This window comes from Camelus dromedarius, chromosome 7, assembly GCF_036321535.1.
Source record: "Camelus dromedarius isolate mCamDro1 chromosome 7, mCamDro1.pat, whole genome shotgun sequence".
Lineage (NCBI taxonomy): Eukaryota > Metazoa > Chordata > Mammalia > Artiodactyla > Camelidae > Camelus > Camelus dromedarius.
The window spans coordinates 16,559,230-16,584,045 of record NC_087442.1 but is presented as its reverse complement, the minus strand read 5'-3'; the positions used below and the strand labels follow the sequence as shown (position 1 = coordinate 16,584,045).

The 24,816-nt window shown below is 41.9% G+C and overlaps 1 long non-coding RNA gene across 3 annotated transcripts in view; it reads right to left on the bottom strand.

The window, feature by feature from the left end:
• Nucleotides 1-24,816, bottom strand: part of LOC105085403 (uncharacterized) — a 56,909-nt gene that overhangs the window by 7,800 nt on the left and 24,293 nt on the right. For all 3 annotated transcript variants that reach the window (XR_010381763.1, XR_010381762.1, XR_010381764.1), the window contains exon 4: nt 21,233-21,345. This is a non-coding gene — a long non-coding RNA (uncharacterized LOC105085403). The remainder of the gene's footprint in view (nt 1-21,232; nt 21,346-24,816) is intronic.

Here is a 24,816-nt window from a genome sequence, read left to right as displayed (position 1 = left end):
CAAAAAAAAATTTTTTTAAGTATAAACAAACCAAATGTCTATTAATAGGATTAACTTTTGGCACGAGCAAAATATGCCAAAGGGCAGGCGTACACAGGCTCTCCAATGGAACTGGTCCAGAGCCGCTGCTGGCAAACTACAGCCCACGGACCAAATTTAGCCTGTTACCTGTTCTGTAAATAACACATTATTGGAACACACGGATTCATTTACACACTGCTCACAGCTGCCTTCATGCTACACAGCAGAGTGAATATTTGGATACCACACGGTCTGCAACCCTTCATTCTCTTCTTCTCACAAGAAAGAGAGCCCAGCTAATTTGCTCGTTTGACAAGTTTTGACTTTTTACAGAAAAGATTTCCTGTGCCCATGTTTAGTTCAGTGGCTGTATGCTGGGGCCACATGTGTCCTTTATAATATTCTCTATAGTTTATCCATATATTAGGTTTATTCTTTTGTAGGTATGAAATACGGTATACATTTTTAATGAATATAAAATAATCAAAGAGTACTTTCTATTTCCATATAGTGCAAAATTCTTAGGGAGGTAATCAGAGCTCCCTGGGACTATTGTTTCTTATTGTGTGCTCTGCAGTTTATTCATATCAAGGATAATCTACTAACAAAAGCAAGTGGGAGGGGGAGGATGGTATTTCAAGGTAAAAGAAGTCTAGAAAAACCACATCTTATCTCTCTATTTCAAGGTTCACAATGCACATGATTAATGTATTAAAGGCTCTGATAAGTCCTGCAGGAAAAGTGACCTGTTTACATTTTGTTTAACCCAGAATTTTTCCAAACTTGTTTGAATACATCCCTTTTTTCCCCGACATAACATCTATTCCTTGGACCACACTTTTGGCAGCCGTCTAAGAAACCAATGGCAGTGGGTAGGAGGAGGAGAGAGCCCACGGGAAGCAAAAGGCCGTGGCAATGGGCTTGGGTGATTTTATAAGGCTCTGAACTAAAGCTTTAGTCCAGTCCATACAGAACAGTATGGACTGAAACAGGAAGCATTTTAAAGAAAGAGTCAGTAAGGCTGGAACTATGTTTGAGTATGAGGAAGGAGGTAGGGAGATAGAGCGTGACCGTTCCACACACTTTCTCATCGGAGTGACTGGGGACAGCAGAAGGGGAGAAGACTGTGGTGCTGGAGGCTGGGCCAGTCCACCAGTGGAGCTGACTAAGTGCCTGCTGCACATGTTCTTGCCCTTCAGGGAAAAGCAGAGAGGGAGCTGAACCAGAATTGTAGCAGATCCACGTGAGTTTATCGCAAAATAGAACCACCTTCCTCCTCTTCTCACAGGAGAGAGGGCAAAGCTAACTGGCTCTTTAGATGAGTTCCTCATGAACCCTATCCTCAAGCATGCTCTGCTTTGGTTCATCACAGCATTTCAGTTACTGTCATGACAGAATGGGGCAGCCGAGGAATTTCCTTCCAATGGGCTCGTGTGTCGTGGCAGGGGACAAGGCTCGTGTTTGTGCTTTGTTTCTGAGCAGAATGTTGCAAGGGAGGGGTGATTCCTGACTCTTGGGCTCTAAATTAGCCTTGATATGTTCAGTGAGCCTGAAACTGAACAAAATCGAGGAATGAGGTAAGGGCAAAACTGTGAGAGGGAGAAAAAAAGAACCAAAAAAAAAAGTGCACGTGGCCCTCTCTGGCCCTGGCGGGTGAGACATCTGCAGGGAAGCCCTATCAAGCCTGTCCTCGGGACTGGGTCCCCCTCCTGCCCGGGTCCCCCTTCCTGCCCTCAAGACAAGCACTATGGCAGCCCTACAGCTGACCCCTGTCCCGTGGAGCCGTCTAATCTTTCCTACATATAACCTTTTCACTTATTTTCTTCTGACTTGAAGATTGTCCCTGCACCATTTGTAAAGAATATCTGCTTTGGAGATTCTTAACAAAATGACAGCTTAGTTAAAGCCATGTTTTCACTTAGACTGCACTAAATCACGTGGCCTAAACTTCAAGGCTTCACCAGCCTGGAGTGTGGACCTGCTCCTACTCTCCCCGAGGTGGGCGGCCCTGGCCTCCTGCCCTGGCCTCCCTGGCCTGTCCAGGCTGGTCTGTTCTGTGAGAATTCTGTCCTGACATCACTGCTCTGCTCTTCATGGCCTCCAGCCCTTGAGGTGCCAAAGCCTGTGGTCTGTGCTGGGGGATGGGCCCCCAGCTCTCCGGCCACCTCCCCTACCCATGCTGGGAACCACAACTTTCTAGAGGGCCATGTGGGTCTTCAGCCCAGCATGGAGCACAGTGGCTGGCATGTGGCAGCACTTAGTGGTTTAACAAATGTTTGTCAAGCAAAAGTGAATTGATGAGAGTGGCAGACATGGTAGTCCTTCATCCCTTGTAGGCCTGTCTCATCCTTCACTGGGTGAGCAGAAAAGGACAGGAAGTGGAAGGCGGGAAGGAGAAGGGCCAGGGCACAATAGCCAATACATGGAAGCAACCTAAATGTCCATCACAGATGCGTGGATAAAGAAGATGTGGTGTACATATACAATGGAATACTACTCAGCCATAAAAAGAATGAATAATGCCATTTGCAGCAATGTGGATGGACCCAGAGATTATCATACTAAGTGAAGTAAGTCAGACAAAAACAAATACCATATGATATCACTTATATGTGGAATCTAAAAAAAAATAAGTGACACAAATGAACTTATTTACAAAACAGCAACAGACTCACAGACATAGAAAACAAACTTTTGGTTACCAGGGAGGAAAGGTGTGGGAGGGATAAACTGGGAGTTTGGGATTTACAGACACTAACTGCTATATATAAAATAGATAAACAACAAGGTTCTACTGTACAGCACAGGGAACTAGAGTCAATATTTTGTAGTAACCTATAGTGAAAAAGAAAATGAAAAAGAATATATATGTATACTGAATCACTATGCTGTACACCAAAGTCTAACACAACATTGCAAATTGACTATACTTCAAAAAAAAAAAAAAAAAAAAAAAGGGCCGGGGTGGTGGAACTGTAAGAATGAAGGTGCATGTTTGCTGTGTGGCCTTGTAGATTGTTCACAACTTTGATTAAGCAACTTATTCTTTGAAGTCAAAACAGCAGAATCAGATTCAATGGGAGTTTATGGTGAAATCAGATCATCTGAAGGCTGGCAGAAAGAGATGCGGACAGGAGCAGGAAGGAATTCTTATACCACAAGACCAGCGACTATTACAGAAAGCTCTAACACCCAGACATCTGTAGATCTACCTTATTACAAGGCAATAATGATTTGTAAAGGGGGCAAGGGGATTGGCATCTTCAAAAGGGTGGTCTTTGTGCTAAGTGCTCTATTTATTTTAATTTGGTTAAAATGAGACTTTCCTTAATTGAATGCAGATACTCAGCAAAAGAAATGTTTGATCATTACTAAGTGTTACGGGGGTGGGTAGAGGGGGCAGTCTGAGCAACATTCGATTTCTCTGCCTGCTCCATTTCCCCCATCCGGGTCTTCTCCAGCAGTCCTACTATAGCTACCGACTTACCCTCTGACTCTGATCATCCTCCCTCACCTCCTGTGTTAACACTATCAGGGTGGCAGGGTTTTTATGGAATATATCAAAAGCCATGGGCCATCAGCACCTGAGCATGGCATTATCTTGCTGCTCCCAGACTGGAGTTGTTCCCATTTCTTCAGGCTGCCGCAAGCCTGAGAGAGAATTTTGCTTTTTCCCTAGTTAATACTGCAGGGTCCTCTCAGAGCTCTGGGGGCCTCGTCCCAGTGCCCTGTCAGCCTTCCTGGCCCCCCTACTAGTAACCACTAGATCATACTGTTTTTTCTCCTTTAAGCGGCAGAGGCTAAAGGCTTGATCTTTGTCATCCTGGAATGACGGGTAACATTCTTTTCTTTACACCTGGGACAGGAAAAATCTAAGAAAGAGATTTCTTTTGATCATAAGGCACACTTTCTAAAAAGAGGTGTTAGATTCTTTATTTTAATATCACTAAGATTTTTACAGCAATATGCACTAGGGTATTGGTTTGTAATTCTTTCTTTCTTCTAGTCTTATTGAGGTATAACTGACATCCAACACGAAGTTTAAGGTGTACAACATAATGACTGGACATACGAATGTGTCGTGAAATGAGTACTATGATAAGTTTAGTTAACATCCATCACCTCTCTAGTTACCCACCAAAAAAATTTCTCCTTGTGATGAGAACGTTTAGGATCTACTCTCTTAGCAGCTTTCAAATATACCAAAAACAATGTTAGCTACAGTTACAATATTGTAACTTACATCCCCAGGATTTATTTTTCTTATAACTGAAAGTTTGTATCTTGCAACCACCTTTACCGGTTTCCCCACCCACCGCCTTCTGCCACTAGCAACCACAAATCCGATCTTCTTTTCTACGAGTTTGGGTTTTTTTTAGATTCCACATGTAAGTGAGATCATACCGTACTTGTCTTTCTCTGACTTAGCTCACTTAGCAGAATGCCGCAGGGTCCATCCATGCTGTCACAGAACTTACAGTTTTCTTTTAGTGAACTATCTTTGTGGAGTTTTGCTAATAGAGACTGAAGATTTTATTCCTTCTCTGGCTCTGGTAAAGTTAAAACATAGAGGAATTGTTCGTTTGTTAAAGGTGTGAAGACAGTTGACCTATAAACCCACTTTGACCTGTCATTTTTTAGGGAGTGGGAAGGAGGGAGTTACTGTTCTTTGTTATTATCTTTTCCATTGTATTTATAGGTTTAGGTTTTCTGCCTTTTTTTTTTTTTAGTACATTTTAGCAGCTTCTGCATACAAATATGGCACATTTTATTTGATTTTAAATTGAAGTATAGTCATTTTACAATGGTGTGTCAATTTCTGGTGTACAGCATAATGTTATAGTCATACATATACATACATGTATTCTTTTTCATATTCTTTTTCATTTTAGGTTACTACAAAATATTGATTATAGTTCCCTGTGCTATACAGTAGAAACTTGTTGTTTATCTATTTTATATATAGTAGTTAGTATCTGCAAATCTCAAACTCCCAATTTATGTCTCCACACCCCTTTTCTCCCCGGGTAACCATAAGTTTGTTTTCTATGAATGTGAGTCTGTTTCTGTCTTGTAAATAAGTTCATTTGTGTCTTTTTTTAGATTCTACATATAAGTGATATCATATGATATTTCTCTCCCTCTTTCTGGCTTACTTATTTCACATTTCAAAATTTATTTGTATGGAATTATGTAAAATTCAAAAACATTCCCCTGTATCTGTGGCTATTTTGGTATATTTATTCCGGGGGACAAGTATTTATGACTTCCTTGTCATTTTCTTCATTAATCTAGTGGGAGGTGTTGCCTTTTTGTTATTGTAACTCATCCTTATTTGTTTCTTAAAAACATGTTACATAAATTTAGCTTTTTTATCCAATTGGATAGACTTTGATCATGTCCTGAATTTATCATACTCATTTAATAAATATTTATTATACGTAATCCTCAAGGGATACCAGAGGATTGTTGTAAAGATTACTTGTTTCACCAGCATGAGCACAGTTCCATAAAAATCAAAGGTGCTTGTAAAGGGTCATTCTGTGTAAAAATAAATTGTGAATAAGACAGCATTCCTGTCCATATAAGGATAACAGCTTTCTGTGACTTTTAATAGGTAAATCTAAGATAGTCAAATTATTGTTAACAAGGATACGTCTTTTCAAGTTTCTATTATCTAATCTTATTTTATTTTTGTCCTGCCTTCCTGACTTCTTTCAGATTGAAAAAATTTCCTTTAATCCTGTTGGTTTCTCTTTCTCTTGGTCTGGATGTTCTGTAGTCCATTCACTCATTCAATTATTATTTACTCTTTCTTGGATACCCCTTCCTTCACCTTTTATCCCAAATTTATCCTCTGGGAACTTTCCACTGTCAACCACCTTGGGTGATGGCGGCTGCATACCGGAAAGAAATGGGAGCACTAGCTCCGGGGGGTGGATAGGTCCCTCTGATTATAGCAACGTCGATAAATAACAGCAGCAGGGAGACAGAGCTGCGGGCTATTAAAAAAATTGCACAGATTCAAACTTTTAAGAACTATGACTGGCTGTGTAGCTCGCTCCCTTGAAGATCAGGACGTTCACCAGCCACAATCATTCATTCATTCATTCACACGTGAAGTGTGTATTGAACAACTCCTGTGTACCAGGTACCCTCCAGGCAATGACAGTGGTGAACAAGACAGACAAAATTTCCTCCACATGGAGTTTACATGCTTGTGACGGGGAAAGAAATCAACAAGTAAATGCACACTAATTCGGGCTGTAGTAACCTAATACAAGAAACAAACTGAATGGCAAAGCAGAGGGTAGCTGGGGAAGCAGGTAGTTCCTGCCACTTTATGCAGGCTGGTCAGGGAGAGATACATCAGTTCAGAGGAGACATTTTTGCTGAGACGCGAAGAGAGATGTCAGCTTGGCTAAGAGCCAGAGAAGAGGATTTCAGGCAGAGGGGAAAGCAAGTGCCTATGACCTGCGTTGACAAAAAAAAAAAACACACAACGTAAAAGTTGTGAGTTAAGCTTTATCCGAGAACTTTATTGAGGACTAAAGCCTGGAAGACACCCTCTCAGATAGCTCTGAGGAACTGCTCTGAAGAGGCCAGAGAGGAGCCAGGATGTCTGTGAACTTTGCTTGGAAAAACAAGTAGACAGGCATCAAGATTACTGCTAATCACAAAGAACAGACATCTCAAGTTAATGATTTCAGTGCTTTTCTATGTATGGGGAAATGGAAGAATCTGGGGTCATTTGAAATTTTTCCTTAGATATGCATCTTAACTATCTAGGGGCCCCTTATATCCAAAGCACAGAATGTTTCCTAGTTTTCTCCATCCTGAAATCCCCTGAGGGCAACGGCAGAGGGTAAAGGTTTGATCTTTGTCGTCCTGGAATGACGGGTAACATTCTTTTCTTTACACCTGGGACAGGAAAAATGGGGAATCTCTGAGGAACAGCAAGGGAGCCTGCAAGTGTGACACATGATAAGCAAAGGGAGTTACAAGATGAGGTAGGAGACGCATTAAAGGGACAAAGGGCAGAGGCTTTGACACCTCTCTAGATGTTGGTATTTCGCTGTGAGTGTAGTGGGAACTCCTTGATGGATTTTTTTAAGCAAGGGGTAACATGATCCATTTTCACTGTTAAAGAGGTACAGTGAAGAGAACAGTTTGTACAATAAATGCTGGAGAGGCTGTGGAGAAAAGGGAACCCTCATACACTGTTGGTGGGAATGCAGTTTGGTGCAGCCATTATGGAAAACAGTATGGAGATTCCTCAAAAGACTGAAAATCGACTTACCATATGATCCAGCAATCCCATTCCTGGGCATTTATCCAGAAGGAACCTTGGCTCAGGAGGGTACATGCACCCCAATGTTCATAGCAGCACTATCTGCAGTGGCCAGGGCATGGAGACAACTGGATGTCCACTGGGAGATGACTGGATAAAGAAGCTGTGGTATATTTATAAAATGGAATACTACTCAGCCATAAAAATAATAAAATAATGCCATTTGCAGCAACATGGATGGACCTGGAGAATGTCATTCTAAGTTAAGTAAGCCAGAAAGAGAAAGAAAAATACCATATGATATCACTTATATGTAGAATCTAAAAAAAAAAAGGAAAAACAAACTTATTTACAAAACAGAAACAGACTCACAGACATAGAAAACAAACTTATGGTTACCAAGGGAGTGGGAAGAGATAAATTGGGAGTTCGAGATTTACAGATATTAACTAATATATATAAAATAGATAAACAACAAGTTTATACTGTATAGCACAGGGAACTATATTCAATATCTTGTAGTAACTTATGGTGAAAAATATGAAAATGAATATATGTATGTTCATGAATGACTGATGCATTACGCTGTACACCAGAAATAGATACATTGTAAACTGACTACACTTCAATAAAATTAATAAAATATAATTAAGAAAAGAGAGAATGGTTTGTAGCCATGGTTCTCCATGCATCAGAACCACCTGGAGCACCTGTTAAAACACATACTGCTGGGCTCCACATCCAGTGTTCCTGAATCAGCAGATCTGGAGTGAGGCCTGAGAATTTGCATTTCTAACTAGTCCTAGCCATGGACTGAATCATGTCCCTCCCAAATACATACATTGAAGCCCTAACCCCACAATGTGATGGTATTAAGACATGGGGGGTTGGGAGGTAATTAAGTTTCCATGAGGTCATGAAGGTGGGGTCCCCATGAGACGATTAGTGCCCTGATAAGAAGAGACATCAGAGACTTGCTCTCTTTCACTTTCTTTGCCATATAAGGACACAGTGAGGAGGCAGCTGCCTATAAGCCAGGAAGCGAGCCCTTATCAGAACCCAATCATGCTGGCACCTTGATCTTGGGCTGCCATCCACCTGAATTGTGAGAAATAAATTTCTGTTGTTTAAGCCACCAGGTCTGTGGCACTTTGCTATGGCAGCCTGAGCTGACTAAGATGTCAGGGGAGGCTGACACTGGGCTGGGTCCAGTCTGCTGAGAACCGCTGCTCTGAGAGCACCAAGACTAGGTCCCTGGAGACAAAGTAGGAGCTACTTCAGGGATCTGGGTGGACATGGATGGACGTGGTGGTGCAGCGTCAATGGAAAGGAGGTTGAGAGGGAGTCAGTCAGCTAATCTATAAAAAGCATTTACAGTCATGTAAAGAAGAAAAACTGGTATCATTCCTAACTAAATTCTACTCTAAAGTTTGCAAAGAAATTCTCTCAACTTTCTTTCAACATGATTTTATTTTTCTTTTAAATATTTTAAAGTCACAAATAAAAAGGTTCAAATTAAAGTGGTAAAACTGAGACCTGAATGTCTTTTCAGACTTAGGTTATGTACGGACATCTGTTTAAAAATTACAGTTCTCACGTGAGCATCATGGTAGCACAGGATGTCCCTCCGTTTTGTCCCTTTTTAAACAACTAATTAGGCATTCATCCATGAATAAAAATGCCTTGTGGTAGTTGTGGGGTCCAGCACTATACGCCAAGGGACCCAAGAGGAGTCGTGCCCACCTGTACATCTGGTAATAGGCAGACAGACCTCAGTCAGTGCTATGGGACCACCAGAGCCAGCAAACCTGCCCCAAACCCTCTTGGCTGCAGCCAAGGCAAGTCTGGGGAGTGCTGACTTAGGCAAATATCCAATGATGAAAGAGAATTTGTAAAGTCCAGCTTTCCTAAGGGGAGATTCCAGCGTGCCATTAAAATAAATATTTGTGCACACAGTGGAGAGGGTCAGGGGAACTTTGCAAGCACTGCTTCTCCCCAACAATGACAGTGAGGGGCTGAGCTATTCCGCAGTGACCTCTCCCACAGGGAAAAAGGAGAGTAGTGAGTGAATGCCCATCTACCCCCAGCTGTGCAGAGCACTGCCAGAGAAATCCATTTCTTCCAGCAGCGCCTGGGACACCAAGGCAGGACCCTCATGATGGGTGGGAAGAAGATCAGGAAAGGAGCACAGAAAAATGTCAAAGGCCATTAAAGGGACACAGATCCTGCAGACTGAGCTCAGGACTCCAGCAGGAAGCCTGCCCACAAGCCACTGGGAGAACCTCTCCTGAGTGTCTCCCCACCACACTGCAGGCACCCCCAATGCCCCAGGACTAAACACACACCTCCCCCGACTCCATAGCCGGCTCTGAGTGCAGTGGCAGGAGCTCAGAGTCTGGTTAAAGGAGCATTCTCAGAAAAACAGACCAGGATCTGTGGGCGGAGGAGAAACACAAACTTGTACTCTAGCGCCCCCTTCTGGAAAACAAGAGAGGTTTCTAGCAGCCATCCGGGTGAGTTGTTAAGAACCATGGAAGACTTCAAAGCTTAAGATCCTGCCACAAAAGAAAGCAAGACACGTGGAGCAGGTAGAGCCACACAAAGGCAGGAAGAAGAGCCCACCTGAAGGCAGCTAGGACAGTTTTGAGGAGGAGTCTGCTACTTCAAATGTGAATGCAGCAATCAGAACTGTAAGGAACATGAACCAAAGAAACACCGTCACCAGAAGACAGCATTAATTCTCCAATAACCGAGCTCAAAAGCACAGACTCTTTTAATCTAGCTGATAAAGAATTAAAAACAGCTGTTTTGAGGAAAGTCCGTAAGCTACAAGAAAACACAGAAAGGCAATTCAATGATGTCAGGAAAAAAATACATGAACAAAGCGAGAAATTTCACTGAGAGATATAAATCATAAAAAAGAGCCAGATAGAAATCTGGAGCTGAAGAATTCAATGAATGAAACGAAAAATTCAATAGAGAGAATTTGCACCGGAGAAGATCAGACAGAAGACAGAATAAGTTACCTTAGAGGACAGGAACCTTGAAATAACCCAGTCAGAGGGGTACAAAGAAAGTGAATAAAAAAGAATGAAGAAATCCTACCTGATCCATGAAACTCAATGAAATGTACAACTGTTAGAATAATCAGGTTTCCAGAGGGAGAAGAGAGGGAGAAGGAAGCAGAAAGTTTATTTAAATAAATAATAGCTGAGGACTTCCCAACCCTGAGGAGAGACTTGGACTTACAAGGTCATGAAGCTAATAAATCACCCCTTTATTTCAAAGCAAAATGACCTTCTCCAAGACACATTGTAATGAACCTGTCAAAAATCAAAGATAAAAAGACAATGGCTATCATCAAGAAGACAGGAGACAAGGCGAGGATATGGAGGAAAGGGACCCCTTGAACACTGTTGGTGGTAATATAGGTAGGTTCAAGCCAGATGGAAAGTGGTATGGAGGTTCCTCCAAAATTACAAATAGATCATATGATCCAGCAATCTCACTTCTGGATATATATCCAAAGATAATGGAAACAGGATCTCAAAAACATATCTGTACCCCCATATTTATTGCAGAATTATTCACAATAGCCAACATACAAAAACAACTTAAGTGTATGTCAACAGATGAGTGGGTAAAGATGTGGTATATACATACAATGGAATATTATTCAGCTTTAAAGAAGGAAATCTTGCTACTTGTGACAACATGAGTGGATCCTGTGGGCATTATTCTAAGTGAAATAAGACAAAGACAAATTCTGCATGGCATCACTTGTATATGGAATCTACACAAAAAGCCAGACTCATAGAAACCAAATAGAATGATGGTTGCCAGGGGCTGGGGGTGGGGGAAATAGGGAGAAGCTATTAAAAGTATTACCCCAACAGGGGAAGGGAAAAGACCCAGTTCTTGTCATACCCGAAAGACATGACAAGAAAGATAAGAATTCAGATGGGAGATGGAGCATTGTGTAGTGAAAGATTTTAAAGGATTTATTTAGGAAAAGTGCACCTCCAAGAACAGGAGGTGGGCTGATCCAAGGGAGGAAAAACAGAGATCTTTGTTTGCCCATTCTCCTATACCCTCACTTAGAGGTGGTCTTTTGTTTGATTGACGGCTCTTGCCTCTGGAATGCTTAGTCATGTTCGTCCTCTTTGCTCATGTTCTTACCTGTGATGCACACAGAAAAACCCATGGTGGCAAGGGGTGGGGTGCTAAACTGTAATGCTAATTATATTTCAATGAGCATTGGGTCATGTCTGGTTATGTCCTTCTTGCTCCTGCGCAGTTGTGGCTGTCAGGTTCTAACCAGTTTCTTGCTGAGCCCAGAGGACACCATGTAGAGCAGAGGCAAGCTTACTGACAGATTCCAGACCCAGTTGCCAACACACAAGATCATGAGCACATAAATGGTTGTTATTATAATGAGATCATTTGTTATGCAGAAACAGCTAACTGATACACCTGCCTAATCCCAGTTATCCAATAAAGATCTTCTCCCTTTTCACTAGTTCATAGTTTAAGTGGTTCTAGAAGAAATACGATGAGGGATAATACACTTTTCTGTATTCTGTGAGTCACAGAGAACTTACTAATTCAATAATACTGTACTGCCTTGTCATCAGTATATGCTGGGACAATAAGATGCCTCCTGTAGATTCACGAGACTTTCTACTACAACCTAGTGGCCACACAGCTATGAGACATGCATATGTTACCTCACATTGAAGTAGATAATTAACAAACAGTAATGAAGTGTGTTAAGATTTTCCATTCATAGATGCAAAATATCAAGCCCATTGACCCCAACAAACTATGTTGTAATCCACAGTCTAGAGGTTAATGTTCACTTCAAGAGTCAATCAAAGCCAACTCACAAACAAGTGAGAACATGGACAGAAATAGCCACTACCTGCAGGCTGAAATCTATGCCATAAGTCTCTCTCACAACCTCTGTGTTGCCGACTACTCAACTAGTTCCAGCTGACTTGAATCAGGTCAGTAGACGTCCGTCTCCCAACTAATCCTGGAATGCAACCGCCAACACTGAGGTACTGCTGCTCCCCTCTCCTGGACCCCATTTTGTTACTGAACGCAAGTTCATGTGCCCAGTACACCGTGGGGCCAAACAAAATGAAAGGTCAGAGTTCGGAGCAGAGTGAGGTGTATCGCTGTGTCAAGCAAGGAGAACGGGTGGCTTGGCCCCCCAAACCCCCGAACTCCTTGAAGGGTTTCAGCAAAGCATTTTGAAAGGCTAGCTAAGGGAGGGGGTTTCAGGGTATGTGATCAGCATGTGCACAATTCTCTGACTGGCTGATGCTGAGGTAACCGGGCAGCTTAATGCGATCAGTCCTTAGGTGCCAGAAGGTCTGGGGTTGCCATGCTCCTGCTCGTGCTCATCAAGTAGTTAATTTCTTTCATTTGGAGGTGGTTTTTAGCATCTGAAAAACTCAGGAAATGTGTGTGAGATACTATAATCAGAGAAGAGCTACAGTGAAGGACGTGAGGAGGGGTCTGTCCTGGGAAGGCTTGTAGGGTCCTGCTCGGTTACAATTTCACAACAGAAACAATCACAGGCAAGAAGGTTCCATTTCTCTTTCTCTTTCTCTTTCTCTTTCCCTTTCCCTTTACTTCCTCCCTCCCTCCCTCCCTTCCTCCCTCCCTCCTCCCCTCCCTCCCTCCCTCCCTCCCTTCCTTCCTCCCTTTCTTTCCTTTCTCCTCTAGCTGAGATCTTTTACACAAGAGAAGTCCAGCTTTCTGACTTTCAGATGTGTTGAGTTTGTTGCCTCACTGTGAACAGAAACTTCTATTACACTTGTGATCCAGGCCTCTGTAACTTAATTCAGGTCTATTAGCAGAAAATTGACCCAACAGAAAAGGACCCTTTAAGGCTTGTTTCTCCCCTGTTTTCATCAGAGAAAAGAGCACCCACTGGAGAGCAATAAAGATGCCATGTAACTAGAAGCCTCGTGGACTTGTCAGCAGGATGCAGGGGAAAAGAAACACTGGGGCTAGGGGGAAGGCCTTCTCATTGCGGGAGCGAGAACACACTTTTCAGAGAAAATCGCAGTGGGTTTTTAGATATCTTAGACAGGTAGGCTGGGAGTGTAAAAAGTAAACACAAGATTTCAGAAAGAAAAATGTTTTAAAAACAAAATCAAGGATACTCTGTTGCCATATGATCCAGCAATAGTCCTCCTTGGTAGTTACCCCAAAGCCTTTTCAGATTGGCTTCTTCCACTTAACAATAAGCATTTAAGTTTCTTCCATGTCTTTCATGGTTTGATAGCTCATTTCTTTTTTCACTGATCAGTATTTATTGTATGGATGTATCACAGTTTGCATATCCATTCACCTATTGAAGGGCATCTTGGTTGCTTCCAAGTTTTGGCAGTTATGAATAAAGCTGCTGTAAACGTTCACGTTCAGGTTTTTGTGTGTGTTCTTAGTCCATCAACGATAAGAATTCTACGGCCTTGACTTAGATCCATCTCATGCCTCTCATTTTATATGAGTAAATGAAACTTAATTTATCAGCCCCAAAGAGCGCTTTCACGAGTTACAGAATTCTATAAACGTCTTTAAGTGATCTCCATTCTTGTAATACTCTTTCAAAATTAACGATGCCTGAGAGGAGTGGGTCTTACCCATAAACCCTCATGGAAGGCAAAAAATCATCAGCCCCTTTAGTAGTTGTGTTTCATCAGTTTCAAAAGATCCTGGATGGAGAAATACTACTGGATGTGAAGTGACTTTTTCTTTGCGATGTGACACAATGCAGTGGTTCTCCAACTGAGGTGTGTGTAAGAATTACCTAGGGGGTTTTAAAAGGATAAATTCCCAAGGACCACCTTCCCCTTCCCCTTCCTCATTCTGGTTCTGTGGATACAGGAATCTGCATTTTTAACAAGAACCTGAGCTGGTTTAGGGGTCAGTGACTGGAAGACCGTATTATGAGAAGCATCTTCATGCATCAGCATTAAGAAGTTCCCCAGGTGGTGCTAATGTACAGCTAAGGCTGAGAACCACTGCTCTAGAAGAAGCCTAATCTGGGTCTATAGCAAAGCTCTTTCACGTATCAATTGTGTGACCTTTAAGGTGACCAGTTGTCTCCTCAGATAAATTGACTGACATGGACAATTTACCTAACTTCTCTGAGCCTCCCCCTCTATCATAGGAGGAGGCTCAGAGAATGATATCTATTCAGTAAAGCTGCTTTGGATGTTAAATGGGAAAAGCACACAAAAGCACTAGGCATTATGCAGACATCATCCTTCCTTCCCTCTCTTCTTCTCCAGTGTGTCTCCTCTTCTACCTGATCTCTCCCTCGCTGGACAGACTTTCTTGGGGGACCCTCTACTCTATGAACTGTCTTCCTCCTTGGGAAGGAAGGGTGTCTTTGCCTGAATAAAAATGGAGATTGCAGGCAGAATGTGGTGAATGCACAGCGTAGGGCACCGTGTGGAACACGTGGACTAAATGTGCATAACACAACAGTTTATATAAATTCAAAATACATTCGTAGTTAATACTGCTAAACATTACGAAAGCATCCACCAAACATGCTAGCATGATGGTCTGAGCATGAGGAATAGAAATAAAACAGGATAAATACATAAATCCACACAACAAACAGACAGAGAGGGCTTTGTATCAAACAATGATGTGCATAGGTCAGGGATGGAGTCGGTTCATGCACCTGATGCAGAATAAATACATGAATGAGTAAATATACAAACTCACATTTAGAAATGTGTATTTTTTAAGGAGACAAAGACAAAAGCTCAGGAATCCAATATAGCTGATTTCCTCCTGCACTATGAGGACCACCATTCCTGAGGACCCTCTCTTGTGAGAACATGGTTTTCTGGGCAACAGTAATGAAACTTGAGAGCCTTCTCTCAACCATGAGAAAGTAAATGTTTGTTGTTTAGACCATCAGGTTTAGGGATAATTTATCATGCAGCGATAGATAACTAATACACCAGGGAACAGCCCTCACTTGGTCTTGGACACAACCTATTGGCCATCATCTGTCATCTGCCAGGCACCACCACTCCTCCCAATGATCACGTAAAACCTGCAGGCGTTGGCACCATTTCTGGGCATATCAGCCACTTCCACTGGTTATCAGTATCCCCAAGAATTACCACTACCACCCCCTACCAGATGCTGCAGTCTCTCTCCTCCTTTGGTGTTTGTTTATAAGGGTCACAAATAAGTGGAATACAGGGCTTGGGGTGGGAGGGTAGGAGAACAGCACAGGAGTTGGTCATGGAGCCTCTCGACTCTGAGTGCCTGTTTGCATCTTGGCTTTGCCACTTGCCTTGTACCTCTTTGATTCTCAGTTTGTTTTCTCCTCTGTGTAAAATGGGATTAATAAGCATATCTTCCTTATAGCACTATGACAATTGAGTTGGGGAATCCATATAGGTCACTTAGCACAGCATCTAACTGCAAACAAATAAATCGTTCTAGAGCCAGAGAGACTGTATCCAAATTTCAGCTCCACCATTTACCCTGAACAAATTACTTAACATCTCTAGGCATCAGTTCCTCATCTATGAAATGGGAAATAACAGTACCTAACTCACGAGGATCTTTAAAGAGTAGATGAGGAAATGTGTCAATACATGTAGTATTACGTAGCACAGGCCTCTTAGTAGTAGTAGTAGTAGCAGTAACAATAATAATAGACCATAAGCAGAATGTGCTGGACTCAAGATCATGCCTCTCCTCCTCTGATAATGAAGGCTTCTTTTGTTTGTTTTAAGCTGGGTAAGACTTGTGCCTGGATTATTCTTCCTGTGAGATCAATTCTAAACCAGATACTTCACAGTTCATCATGGAACCAAAACTTACTTTTTAAATAAATGAAATAGAAATTAATTTTTGATGCCATGGTGGGGGGAGGGCTGCATGCAACTGCTTCTGACTGATGATAACCCACTTCTGAAAATTTTCTGTCACACTCCCAGCTTACACTGGCTTTTCCTTTTACCTCACTTTTACTTCCATGTATTTCAGGATTAAAAGCTACTACATTCAGGATTCCTTCTCAGTAGGTAAGAGCAGGTTTGACTGGAGACTTGAAAATTCTGTGTGTGAGAATGGTACCTGGTGTGGGTCACTGTCTGTACATTGGCTTCCCCTGAGATGTGACTCATATCACTGGTCCTTAGGTATGATCATCCTACGGTGCAGTCATCCAAGATGTCCTTGTTCCCACAGAGCCCTTAGCCATATGGCCCACCCCATAACCTCCGTTTGGCTCCCCTGGACGTGATGTGCAGGTTGAACTTGTGCACATCACAACTTTCACAGTCTCAGCTCTGAGACATTCAGGGACTCACTGAGGTTACATTTCGTGGATTTAGAGTTGATCCAATGTGTAGACTTTTGTAACTGTCTGCAGGAGCATCTGGCTGCCCAGAAGGAGACAGACAAGAGGGTTGATTCCATCTAGAACTGGGGATTGGCAAGGTAGTTAAGAACAAAGGATTCCAGGAGGCTTGTTGGCATTAAGTAACGAACCTTTAACTAGAAAGAGCTTCAGAGTATTTGCGCAGGGATGTTTCAGAGCAGGAGGAGACTCCCCACATGCACAGGTATGAAGCGGCACAGACAGCGAACCCGGGGAACCTGCTACCTCCCCCACTGCTTAAGTCTAGGCACTTTCCTGGTTTACACTTACATGAGGCTCAAGGTCTTCTCGTCCCTTGATGGCTGATCTCCCTGTATGCTCTATCCTTTGTTTAATTCCACTGCCCCTTCAAACTTGAGGCTCCCATTATAGATAACATGTATCCTATCTGACTTGGTGCCCAAGTTGGTGGACAGTCAGTTGAGATTCTGCTGCCACCTAGTGGTCCTTGGTCACTCAGATGTCCATGGTATCCAAGCTAGGAAAGAGGCAAGGGAAACCAAGACAGAGCTGAATACTTGGATGTGAGTATTTGAGGGGTCTTGAGTTCATGATGAGGGTAAGAAAAAAATTAGCTATATATCCCAGGGATAGGATCAAGGAGAACATTTAGGGGTTTCTACTTACTTAGCCTTTCCTACCATAAGTGAATACTACACAGAGAACCAATGTGAGGGTTATTCCAGTTGCTAAATACCCCACAGACCCCTGACTTGGGGGGCTGGCCTCTGTTTATCAGTTGGCCTCTAAATGTCCCCACTGTAATAAGGAGGCCAATGCTATTTTTGGGTTGTTTGGTATCCATGTCAGCTTATCCACAGCCTTCAAAATACCCGAATATTCACTTTCCGCAGTGGGTAGGTAACCTGGTAAACGTCTGTAGCTCCTTTTGAGGGAGGACTGTTAATAGCTATGATGACTACTCGCTATGGTGTTTCAGGGACTTTCTTCAAGGGGACATGGCCCTTAGGTCAGTGGATTCTGAGTCTGAAAATCACCTCAACTCTTGAAACTAGACTAGAGACTGTGATTACCCTTTGTGATGCTGACCGACTCAAGATCTTTTTGGATATATAAACCAAGCAATTGCCTGCCCTTCTATCTTGCTCCTAGGATACCACGGTTTATTAGTCTTTGGCCTGGATTCCTGTGGGCCAAGGCCCCCTGGCTGTTGTTCTGGTCTTGTTTTCCATTAGGATAACTGCATCAACTTGTCTTCCGATAGGCTTATTGTGGCAATTCACGCAGCAAATTAATTCTACCAATCCTCCTTCGCTCTGACAACTACATGCTGTCAACTTGCTGCTACTCCAGAATCCTATCATCCCCACTGACACCAGGGAGCCCAGTTTTCCCAGCAGTGTTTCCTACTTGGCCTACAACCATGGCGCAAAGAGGACAGACAACACTGCGTGTGTGAAGTGAATGGTACACCATTGCGTCAGATCCGGGGAGGAAAGGGCCTTCTTCTGAAGCTGACTGCTTAACCTTCAAGTTGAATACTGGAGCCCAGTATCAAAATACTGTGTTTACATTAATACACAAACACTTTCTCCTGGCTTGATCCTCAGATGGAAGAGAGTTATTAGAACGCTGCTAAGGTGTTAGAAACACATCAAGAACCGTCTCCGAGAGCTGCTGTAGGCAAGTAACGTAACAACACAATGTAAGGTGGGTAGCACTTCCTGGCACAGAGTAGACACTCGATATTAAGTTCCTTTTTCTATAGAAGGGAGTGGCACAGAGTAAGTCATTTATCTCTTACAAACTCCCTCTGTGAACCTGCCTGCCCAGCACAGATAGTTAAAGATATATTATACCCCGCACTATATTCCCCATTCCTGCAGACATTCCTCACGTGGATGGTTTCAGCCTTGCCCCTGCCCATCCCCTCCCTCCAGACCCCTGAGGCTTGATGCTGCCCCCTCTGTTATGTAACACCTGGAGCAGAACTCAGTCCCCCCCCCCCCCCCCCCCCCCCGGTATGGGCTGATGAGTGAAGGAGAGACAAAGGGTTTCTTCACCTAGATACCACAATGCTGTTTTTCCAAGCTAAGATTTCTTTAGGGTTTTGTTTTGCTCTGTTTTGTTAAGAAGCCAAACTTGCTGTTGACTCATGTTTAGCTTCCAGCAAACAGAAACCCCTGAGCATTTTTTTTTCTCCCTTCCATGTGATACTGTTAAACCATGTCTCCTCCACCCAGATCTTGGACAGTTGTTTGTTTTTCTAGATCTGAGTAAAGGACTTCTCATGTTTGTTAAATTCCATCTGGTTAGATTAATTTTCTCCATTCTAGTCATCACACCATAAAAATTCTTGTTAAGTAAGTGACAAAAGAAATGCAGTGCATTGGTATACAGATGTCAGACAAAGGCCCGACATGTCAAATCAGGGAAACCCCTCTAGTAGCAGAATATAGCAACAGGACACCGTAGCAAACATATATGCTGTAGTTTTCTTGACAAAAATAACCCATGAGCCACATAACTCACCAGCGTTAGAGACTCTGTTCACTTCTCAGTATTTTAGACTCAAACATTTTTTTATGAGAATATATCTCCAGAACATATGATTTCTTCTTATAGTCCAGCATTCACATATGTATCTTGTATTAACAAACATATACTTTCTTCTTCCAAATCATTTTAATACAGTAATTAGTACCAAATAATAAATACATAATTTAATGCCTTTTATTACTTTTCTTTTCTACCCCCCCACCCCAAAAATCCATATAAAACCAGAGTAGCTTAAGTTCCTAAGCATTTTATACCTGGCTTTTTTAGATTGAGGTAAAATTCACATAACATAAAATTCACCATTTTAAAGTGAATAATTCAGTGTCATTTTAGTACATCCATGATGCAATCATCACCTCTATCTGGTTCCAAAACATTTTCATGACCCCAGAAGAAAACTCCATAACCATTAAGCAGTTACTCCCCACCCACCCATTTCTCCTAGGCCCTGGCAACCACCGATCTGCTTCCTGCCTCTGTGGATGTACCCACCCCGAGTATGTCATATAAATGGAATCATATAATAGGTGGCCTGTTGTGCCTGGCTTCTTTCACTGAGCATAATGTTTCTGAGGTACAATTCATGTCATAACTTGTATCAACTTCATTCTTTTTATGGCTGAATAATATTCCATTATACCACAACTTGTTCATCCACAATTTATCATTCACTAATGGAATTTGAGTTCTTCCACCTTTTGGTAATTGTGAACAGTGCTGCTATGAACATGCACGCACATGTATTTGAGTACTTGTTTTTAATTCTTTTGGGTATATACCGAGCAGTGGAATTGCTGGTTCATGTGGTAATTCTATGTTTAATTTTTTGAGGAAACACCAAACCATTTTCTACAGTGGCTACACCATTTAAAATTCCCAACAGCACTGTAAGAGGGTTCCAATTTCTCCACATCCTTGCCAACACTATTTTACATTTTTAAATTATAGCCCTCCTAGTGGTATCTCATTGCAGTTTTGATTTGTATTTCCCTAATGACTAATGATATTTACCATCTTTTCATTTGCTAGTTGTCCATTTGTATAACTTCTCTGGAGAAATGTCTATTCAAGTCCTTTGCCTATTTTTAAATTGGGTTGTCTTTTTGTTGAGTTGTAAAAGTTCTTTGTATATTCTGGATATTAGACTCTTATCATTTATATGATTGCAAAATAAATTATCCCAGTCTGGAGGTTGTCTTTTCACTTTCTCAATAATGTCCTTCGATGCACAAAGGTTTTTAAATTTGATGAGGTCCAATTTATCTACTTTTTCTTTTATTGCTTATTCTTTTGGTGTCATACCCAAAATCCATAGTCAAACTTAAGGTCATGAAGATTTGTATCCATGTTTTCTTGTTAACAGTTTTATGGATTTAACTCTAATGCTTAGATTGTTCGTCGATTTTGAGTTAATTTTTTGTATATATTGTGAGGTCGCACTTCAATCTTTTGCGTGTGGATATCAAATTGCTCCACTACCACTTGTTGAAGTGATTATTCCTTCCCCACTGAATGACCTTGGTAACCTTTGTCCAAAATTAATTGGCCATACATGTATGGGTTTTATTAAGGACCCTTAATTCTGTTCCATTGGTCCCTATGTCTATATTTATGCCAGTAATGTAGTAGAGAAGAACAAATCTGACTCCATATTCGATCTGTTCCTTTGGCTCTGACACTGCTCTGTTTCCTGCGCTTAGTCATAGGGGTTCTGCACCTTTGGTAAAAGAATGTTATCTATAACCTGAAGTATACAAGATTAGCCCATTCTCAAGGCTCTGGCCTTTAAGGGTATTAACACTTTTCCATTTATATAGAGAAAAAAGTTACAGAGCAGAGAATAACATTTGTCTTGTTGGAGGTTTACAGAAACATTGTGACCTGACCTAGGATTCTGACACCAAGAAGTTTGCAACAACTATCCACACCTCCTCCCCTTTTAGTATAAAAAGAACCTGAATTCTGACCTGGGGAAGATGGCTCTCCAGGACATCAGTCTTCTACCTTCTTGGTCTGCCAGCTTTATGAGTAGTTGTTATTCCTTGCCCCAACACATTGTCTCCTGATTTTCTGGTCTGTCCTGCAGCGAGCAGAAAGAGTTTGGACTTGGTAACAATAACACACTGTTTTGATTACTGTAGCTTTGTAATAAGTCTGGAAATTGGGAAATGTGAATTCTCCAACTTCATTGTTCTCTTCCAATATTACTTTGGCTATTTTAGGCCTTTTAATTTTCATATAAATTTGAGAATTGGATTTTACATTTTTGCAAAAATGGTCATTGAAATTTTGATAGAGATGGCTTTGGGTAATTTTTCCATCTTAACAACATTAAGTCATCTATTAGTGAACACAGGACATGTATTTCCATTTATTTAGATATTCTTTAATTTTTCTCAATGTTTTGTAGTTTTTGGTGTGCAAGTCTTTAACTTCCCTGGTTAAATTTGTCCCTACGTGCTTTATTTATTTATTTAGGATGCTATAGTAAATGAAATTGTTTTCTTAATTTTATTTTTTGCTGGTGTATAGAAACACAACTAATTTTTGAATGTTGATTTTATACCTTGCAACTTTGCTTCATTTGTTGGATCTAGTAAAGGTTGTGTGTGTGTGTGTGTGTGTGATTTCTTTGGGATTTTCTATGTATTGGATCCTGTTATTGCCCAAAAGTTAGTGCACAAACCCTTGCTGTTTTTCCAAAACCGAACTAATACCTATGTAAATAGTTCTTTTATTAAACTCTCCTCAAATTACAAATTTCCTTTTAGGACTGAAACTGATACAAGTTGTCAAATCAGGACCCAGTGAATAAAACCAAAATAGAGCTGAGTATTTTCAAAGAGAGGAATTTAATGGAGAGAATTGGTTACATTGATATTGGAAGACCTGAGAGGCCAAATAAGTGGCAGCAAAGGAACCCAGAGATCAGCAACACCTGGCAGCCACCACCATTCCTATGCTGGAGGGACAAAGGAAAAATACTGTATTATCATATCCAGGAGGCTGCAGTGACCTGGAAGAAGCTAGAAGCTAGTTCAAAGGGAACTAGATCTGCTGCTACCTGGAGGTGCAGCCTGAGACAGGAGAAAACATCCTTCCCTCCCTTTTCCCTCCTCCAACTCTCCAATCTCATGGAATTCCTGTTGACTGAATCCAACCAGGAGCCAGCCGACACAGGCATCTGAGGAAAGCAGCATGCAGAAGAAAGCAGAGTCGGGCAAGGGAATGATCAGAGAACATGCACCTCATATCCCACAAAGAAGACTCTTCTAAATAAGGTGACATTTCAGTGGAGACTTTAAATAAGTAAAGAAGCAAAGCATGCAGATATTTGGAATAAGAACGTTCCAGGTTGCAGGGGGTAAGTGCAAAGGCTCTAGGAAGTATCATGCTTAGGAGCACATAGAACCAACGTCCTACAACAAAAAGAGCAGGAGAGTGGTAGGAAATGAGATTAGAGGGGAAGACAGGCAGCAGATTGTATTGGGCTTTATATGCCATACAACGGACTTTAGCTTTTGCTCTGAGATGAAGTCAGCGGCCAGTTCTGAGCAGAGGAGTGACATGATCTGACTATGGTTTAAAAGGATCCTTGTGGCTGCTATGAAGAAAAGAAATCTTAATGGGGCAAGAGACCCAGAGGGAAAACAGTTTGGAAATTTTCTCAACAATCTAGGCAATGCAGCTTGGGTGAGGGCCCAACAGGTAGATAAGAAGAGGTAAGAGTTGAACACAGTTGAAGATGGAGCCAACAGATTTTGATGTAGGGCTATCTGTGCACGTGCAAGAAAGAGTGGAGTCAAAAGGACTTCAACTTGAGAAGTGCAGATTTGAAGGGGAAAGCAGGATCTCGCTTATGGACACAATTAAATTTGAAATGGATATTAGACATCCATGCAGAGATGCTGGGAGAGCTGTTGGATAAATGATTCTGGAATCTGAGAGGTGTTTGGACTGGAGATATAAATCTGGGAGTTACTGGCATATAAATAGTATTTGTCTTAGTTTGGATTCCCCTTGAAGCAGACCCTGACAAGAATTTGAGTGCAAGTAATTTACTTGGGAAGAGAGTTCAAGAATTACCAGTAGAGAAGTGAGATGGGAAAAGGAAGAAAGTGAATAAAAGGTATATTATGGAATAAGTTATCCCTGTTGGCAACTGAACATTGTTGCATTTTGGAATTCTGGGAGAGAGTGCAGAATAAACTTCAAAGGCATCCTAACTGAGGGATCAGAGAGCTAGGTTAGTTATCCACCAAACTGCCATCTATCTTTGGTTGAGGACCACTCTGGGATGTTACTCTCCAGCACTTCCAGCTTCTTTACTGGAGAGCTCCTTCCTCCCCGGGCCAATAAAAAGCTCCACCCCAGGCAGAGAATCAGAAGAAGGGCCCCCTCCTCCCCATCAAGCAGCCTTCTGTGTGTAGAGATGAGCCTTGAAGGGAGACAGGTGGGCAGCCATAGCAGGAAGAAACCAACCTTGCTGACTTGATTTCAGACTTCTGGCCTACCGGCCTGCAGGAGAATAAATTTCTGTTGTTTCAGGCCACGTTCGTGGTAATTCGTTATGTTAGTCCTAGGAAACCAACTTAGGGGGTGAATTCATATTTTAGTAAAGTGAAGTGTGCGTGGTGAGGAAAACCATGAGGGCGCATTCTTGGGACTCTGGAAGGAGCCTGGGACCACTGGAAATTCCTGAAACCTTGGGGTGTTTCCCTTGGGCTCCCTCTAGAAGAATACGGCTCCTCCTCCAGAAATCGTGTTTCCTGATAGTCTGGAAAACCTGCCATTATTTTGAGTCCACAGTCTCATTTCCATGAAAGTGTTTGCAAACAGTTTGCTCCCCAGGAAGTCCTACCCTTATGACTGAATCAGCCTGATTCTGCAGTCCTGAAATGTCTGCTTGCAGCAGGTCTGAGCTGAGAAGACCACACTTGAGGACAGCTGCTTCCCACACACTGGTCTCTCCCTGGATTTCTGACTTGTGTCAACTGGGATGAAAAGAAGTCCCAGCCAGCCTGCACTTTGATGTACCAGTGCTTTCATGCATTCTGCTCTCTGCCTTAAGAGCTCTTACCCCACTTAGGGAGCCCCTGCTCATCCTCTGAGACATGCCCAGATGCCTTCTGCTCTGTGAAGGCCTCCATGGAACCACGGGATTGTTCTCTTCAACTTTCCCACAGAACTTGTACACTTCTCTTAAAGGACTTATTACATTTTATTACAGCTCATTTGTTTCATGTATTTGTCTTACCTGAAACACTCCAGAGGAAGTGTTATTCATGTCTGAATCACCAGCACTTAGTCTAGAAGCTAGCTCAATAAATACTTCTTGTATAAACTAAGGGAAGCAGTGTCTTAGAAAATCTACAGTAACCAAACTCAGAGTTTCTCAAAAACATACCACTGCTCTTATTTAATTTCATCTACTTTGGATTTCAAGTCACTGGAATTTGGCAAAGGAACAAAGTAACATAGAAAGTGTGTCTTCTACGAGTAAAGAGTTCAGTTAATATTTGCTGATTTGCTGTTATGATCAGAGGAGAAC